The sequence below is a fragment of the Fukomys damarensis genome, unplaced genomic scaffold (assembly GCF_012274545.1).
Source record: "Fukomys damarensis isolate Sample0158 unplaced genomic scaffold, DMR_v1.0_HiC HiC_scaffold_4, whole genome shotgun sequence".
NCBI lineage: Eukaryota > Metazoa > Chordata > Mammalia > Rodentia > Bathyergidae > Fukomys > Fukomys damarensis.
In genome coordinates, this window is record NW_022900916.1 from 42,847,286 (window position 1) to 42,853,285 (window position 6,000).

The window sequence follows — 6,000 nt, forward strand, 5'->3', positions numbered from 1 at the left end:
TAGCAAAAAAATGACACATGAAATAGATGTGCTCTTATCACAACTAATGTAATAATATTCTTTAAGTAGCCCTGTCCTTTGTCTGAAATTTTACATCTAAAGGTCTATCTTACAAAAATGATCAGAGATGTGAGAAAAGATTTATAAGGTTCATGTCAGGGGCTGGGCGTTTAGCTCAGTGGTGCTGCCGCTTGCCTCACAAGCACAAGGACCTGAGTTTGATCCTTGGTATAAACAAACAAACAAACAAAAAACACCAAAAACCAAACAAAGTAAGGTTCATGTCAGCAGTATTTAAACTGTCAAAACCTTAGAAGTCACATACATGTATAACAAGAGGAAATTTGTAGGAGATACTATTTTATATACAAACAGTAGAATATAATCGCTATTAATAGTTATTGGTTAATGTATATGAAGAATATTTAATGTAAAGGATACCATATTTAAGGGTGATGTGAACAGCCACTTTTAAGTAATTAAAATTGACTTTATCCAATTTTCTTGAGGTAAATAGAACTAACATTTACCACTTTAAAAACTATATATTTAAGGTGTACAACTAAACGATTTAATACACACATATATATTGTGAAATATTCACCACAATCAAGTGATTAAAATATTCATCACTTTCCAGATTTACTCCCAAATTTCTTCGTATAACCATTATGAAAACAATAGAAAATTCCTCAAGACTTTAAATATATAACTAACTTATGGCTCAACGATACCCCCTCTGGGTGTGTCTCCAAAAGAACTGACATCTGCCTTTCGGTGTCCATTGGAGCATTATTTACTGTAACCGAGACATGAAATCTACCTAAATGTCCATTGACAGATGAATGGATGAAAGGAGCAATATATTTACAATAGGGTATTATTCAGCATTTAAAAAGAAGGAAATCCTGTCATTTGTGACAACTAAAATGAACCTGTTGAATATGCTTAACAATATAAATCAAACACAGGAGGACAAATAGATCTCACATATATATGGAATTTAAAATGTTACACTCAGAAACAGTTTAATGATAGTGCTAGGATCTGGGAAAATGGAATATGGAGATTTTGGTCAAAGTGTTAAAATTTTCAGTTTTGCAGGATGAATTAATTCTGGTTGTCTGTTGCACACAATAACTGTATTGTATACTTGAAATTTGGTGGGAGTGTACATATTAAGAGTTTCACCAAGAACAACAAAAATAAAAAGGAAACTAAGACTGACTTTTTGGAGCTAAAGTTCACAAATTCTTCCAAAAAACTGCCCTGGCTTCTAACTGTCAGAGCCAGGCAGACAAGGAACTCTGGCAAACTTGAGAAGAGAACTTGCCCAAATTTATAGCAAAGCAGGTGAAAGATGATGATTTATCAGTCAGCTCTCCTGTCACTGCAAACCTGTACCCAACATCTACTGGAGAGATGTACATCTCAGCTGTATTTGAACTGTTAAAACCTTAGGAATAATAAAAATAAGTTGGCTCACAGTTTTAGGGGATTCAGTCCATGGTTAGCTGGCTTTGAGGCAGAAGCATCATTATAAGAGGGCATGGTGGAACAAAGACGCTTAGTTTATGGTGACCGGAAGCAGAGCCAGACAACAGGACAAGAGGGGAAGGAATGAGCTACCAGATATGGACTCTGAGTCACAGCTCCATGATTCTTCAAGACTCATTCAAAATGTGCTTTCCTAATTCTTAGACAGTTCCCAAGCCCATCAAGCTAAAAACCCCACTTAAATATTACAGGTGGGAAAAGTTTCTTGGCTTGGAAATGAGCAGAAATCTGAAAGATGGATGCATTTACCTGACTTATCAAAGCATGAGGTTTACTAACCTGTCATATTGTCTGTGTGAGACCAAAAGTTATTTTTCACTAATTAGTGAGTAGCCATTTGCAAAGATGGTGAAGCTACTGATAGTTTTTTTTTTTAAAAAAAGCAGATTTTGGTTTACACAACTGAATTGTAGCATAAGTAAAAATGTTTCTACTGCTTTAATTGGGTATAACAATGAAAAAAAGTCTATACTTTAAAATGCACTACTTTTATACACATACACATTTTCCCTCTAAAAATGTTTATTCCTAAGCATAGTATATTTTCTTGGACATAGAATTCCTGTCATAAAATTAAGTTAAATACTGTTCTTTTCAAAATTTAAACAATAATGAGCTGTAGTATTTTTTAGTATCTTGTTCTGAAATCATATAGATGCCATTAATTTCTTTCTGCTGAAAATGGTGAATGTAGTGATCTGTTCAACTCCTAGCCTATTTTCCTTAGCTGCCTTGTTAACTGTGTGTGATGTGTCACCGTCAGTAAACAATACCTGCTATTATTCAGTGACTGAACTCTTCCGGGATAAGGAAGTGCAATTGCATGTTTCAGAGTTCTTTGGTTCCATTCCCTCCCTTGAACAGGCCCTCTGCTTTCCCTTTACCCCGGAACCAGCAAATTCCAATGCTTAAAACCATCAAGTAGTCCTACCTATAAATCTCATCTACTACTGCCCAGCATGTAGTTGGCAAGTCTCAGTTGAAATCCAAAGTGCCAAGAAACCCTCTATCCCAACACCCAAACAGCTCTTCATCTTTGGCAGCTTTAACAATTATGAAAAACACTTCAAATTCATCCTTCAAACCATTATTGATAGTATTGTCTTTTCCCCAGAACCACACTGAGAAAGTGTTCTTTCTCTGGGATATGAAAACAATTTTAAATATCACTCAGGAAGGCTGTCAGATCTCTCCTGAACCTTCTTGCATGCTACTCTTATGACATCACTTAATCTCCTTCATCATTTGATTGCTTTCCTGTAAGCACACTTATTTATCAAACTTTTATTTATCACACTTATTTATATATCACACTTATTATGCATCTCTTTCTAGAAGTGGCGCTGAACTGTAAGTTTTGAATGCAGTCTAACTGGTGCAGTCAGACCAACACAGCATTAAATGGATATGACTAACTCCCTTTTCTCAGACAATATACATGTATAAATCAAGCCCAAGATCACATGAATGTGGGGTTATAGTGTTACATATTTATTTGGGTCCTTGTTACTTCCAGTTCTATAAATTACATTACCCACATTATTTGCTGTATAATTTTTATAGGATTCTTTATTTCTATTACAATTCATCTTTTGTAGGTTTCACGTTTATTCCCATTTGCTAAGATCTAATGCTTTTTCCACCCCTCAAGTGTTCTATTTACAGATCTAATAAGCATGTCTTATATGTCCTTATGACCTATTGACAATGATATATGTTGGAGAGAAATTAGTGCAGGACAGAGGCTCCAGGCTGACATTGATCCGTTATTTAGCACCCTTGGAGAGAAGCTGTTTATCCAGTTACAAATCCTCTTTAAGAGACCACATCTCGCATTTATGTCTCCTTTTTGATAACCAGACCATCACTGAGAGATAACTGTCAAATCCCTTGTTGGATTATAGATTCTACTCCATTCCCTTGCTCCACTAGTCAAAAAGGCAAAAGAAAATAATTGGCCTGCCAGTTATTATTTTTAACCTATTTCTGAACATTCTATTCATTCATTCAAAACTATGCATTCAGTATCTGCCACTTTTCACATACTGTGCTACACACAACCATACAGGATTGGTGCCTTCAGGGAGTTGCTGCCTTTAAATAATGTATTCTAGACTTTCCCCTCAAACAACACCAATTTCTTTCCTCCCTGACAAGGTCTAGCTGAAATAAACATGCAGTAGATCCTCAGTAAATGATTGCTATACTGAATTAATAATTTAGTATTTTAGGACTGATATAGTATTTTTAACTAACATCTATTGACATGGATTTAAAGTCTATCATACTATGTGCACTGAGTGAATTATATCATTTAATGTTTACACCGTACTTTTCTCCTACTTTGAAAATAGGAAAGTAAACCCAGAAAGGATAGCTAATATGCTCAGGCTATTATACCTAGTGGATAGTACAGATTGGAACATAACCTGGTGGTCTGGTAATAGAAGGCACAGCAGTTCAGCAGCTATGACTCAGCTGCTGTGATGAAACGAATGAAGTGCATCTCATTCTGGAAACTAAAATTTATAAGCCTCAGAAAAAATCTTCTGAAAGAACTTAAGTGAACAACCAGCAAACTTGTACAGCTACAGCGGAAAATAAAAATTTAGGCAAATTTTCAAAAATAAGATATTCTTATAAAAACAAAGTACAAAATGATGTTATTTTATTAGAATAATTTATTGTTCTCAGCACAAAACAGTGATAGAATTTGCCTCATTTATATCATTGCTGTTTGATGGAAATCCAATCATTTTAGATGTAGAAAGCTACTTACAAGCTGTTCAATTAGAATCCGGGTGAGTGATAATTAACAAATAAATTTCAAGGACTTTCCAGACTCAAAATTCTGTATTCAAGTGAGTTCAGGTTTTTCATCTTAATTTAGAATATTTGTTTTCAAGTGTGAACGTAAAACATCTATCTTTTGCAACAGTAATAAAAAAGTCTTGATATAGATTTAATTATTCACAAAAGTTACTTAGTTTTTTTTATCAGAAACCAAAAGGTCAGCTAAGATCCTCCTGAGATCCATAGTATCCATATCCATTCATTAACATATTTATCCTTGACCTGTTTTTCTCATGATATGACATTTTGTTATGACTAATATTATGTAATTGAGTTGATATTCTATAAATAAATGAAACTATCCTGGCTTTATTCTATAATTTAAAAGGCCCTAGACAGGCGAGCTTACCGATGATCAATGAAAAAGAATGAATAGCTATCACAGTCTGTATTTCCACCTGTTTAAAATATTTCCAATACTGAACTCTTTCACAAACTAGCTGTCAAGGTACAGATTGAATATTTCATAATCTCACCTTTTGGAATGATCATCTTGTCATTCTCATCCAGGGATTTGCCCTCCTAAAGCAGAGGAAGTGCCCTGGAGTGCATGTGTTCCTCTGTGTGTCTAAAATTAAGTATCCAGTTGGTGGTTAAATTAAGACCTAACCTTGTACAACCGAAATACTAGTGGTTTCTGGCACACGGCAAAGTATTACTCATGACTTCTCTAGACTCTTATCAAGAGAAACACAAGCCAGAAGGTTATCTGGGTCCTGATTGGTTCAAAGAGCTCTCAGAAAAATAAATGATCTGCCAGCTCAGCTGCAGGGAGGGTTTCTGCTGAGGGAACAAAACAAAATCACTTAAATGGAAGCAAAACATATTTTAAAATTATCCCTGAGATAGGCCTGTGAATTTGTGCACTGGCATACCTGAATCCATATTTTAAGGCAGACTTTTTCTGATTCTTCAAATTTGAGACCAAGTCAAGTCGCATTACATATAATTGTCTTATACAAATGTATTTATTTCATTTGTTTGCATCGGAACAATTGCCAATCTAATTTAGGGTGAAGATAGGACAGTCAGTGACATCTATACCGATCAGGAAATTTTGGGGTCAATTATAGAACATAGTCTATAAAGGATTTAGGTTGTGTCATTTGCTGTCTTGCAAAACTTCAAAAAGCAAAAAAGACCCAGTAAAATGTGTCTTATTTTCTAACGAAAACAACTTGCTTTAAGGTGGTTTTGACATGGCTGTTCTTGGGTTTGCTTGGGCCACTGTCAGCATGCTCAGTCATTTGGCTTCTGTCCCCTCTCTCTGTTAAAGCAACTCTCCTTGTGGATCGATCTGTGGCCTCTGGGATTCACAGTTGCTCCTCATTTCTCATTTTCCTTGCCCTCTGTTGGATTTGCTCTTGTCTTTTGCCTGAATCTTTCTACCTGCTATGATTCTGAGAGTGCTTTACTTCTCACCTCTTTGGGTTCCATGTTAAAGGATAAATATGTAGATTGTACTGGATTTATCAGTTTGACTTTAGAATTTGAAGAACCATAAATGAGAAGCCCTCTACTCCAACTGCAACAAAAAGAGGGTGCACTTCACTCGTCCTTGGATTATTTCGTGTTTATGCTGCTATTAAA

General features: G+C 35.2%; 1 protein-coding gene across 1 annotated transcript in view; it reads right to left on the reverse strand.

The window, feature by feature from the left end:
- The window catches only part of Asb15 (ankyrin repeat and SOCS box containing 15), a 31,132-nt gene extending 26,108 nt beyond the window's left edge, over nucleotides 1-5,024 (reverse strand). The window contains exon 1 of the mRNA XM_010635358.3: nucleotides 4,887-5,024. The gene's annotated coding sequence lies outside the window, so the exon portion shown is untranslated. The remainder of the gene's footprint in view (nucleotides 1-4,886) is intronic.
- Nucleotides 5,025-6,000: the final 976 nt, after the last annotated feature.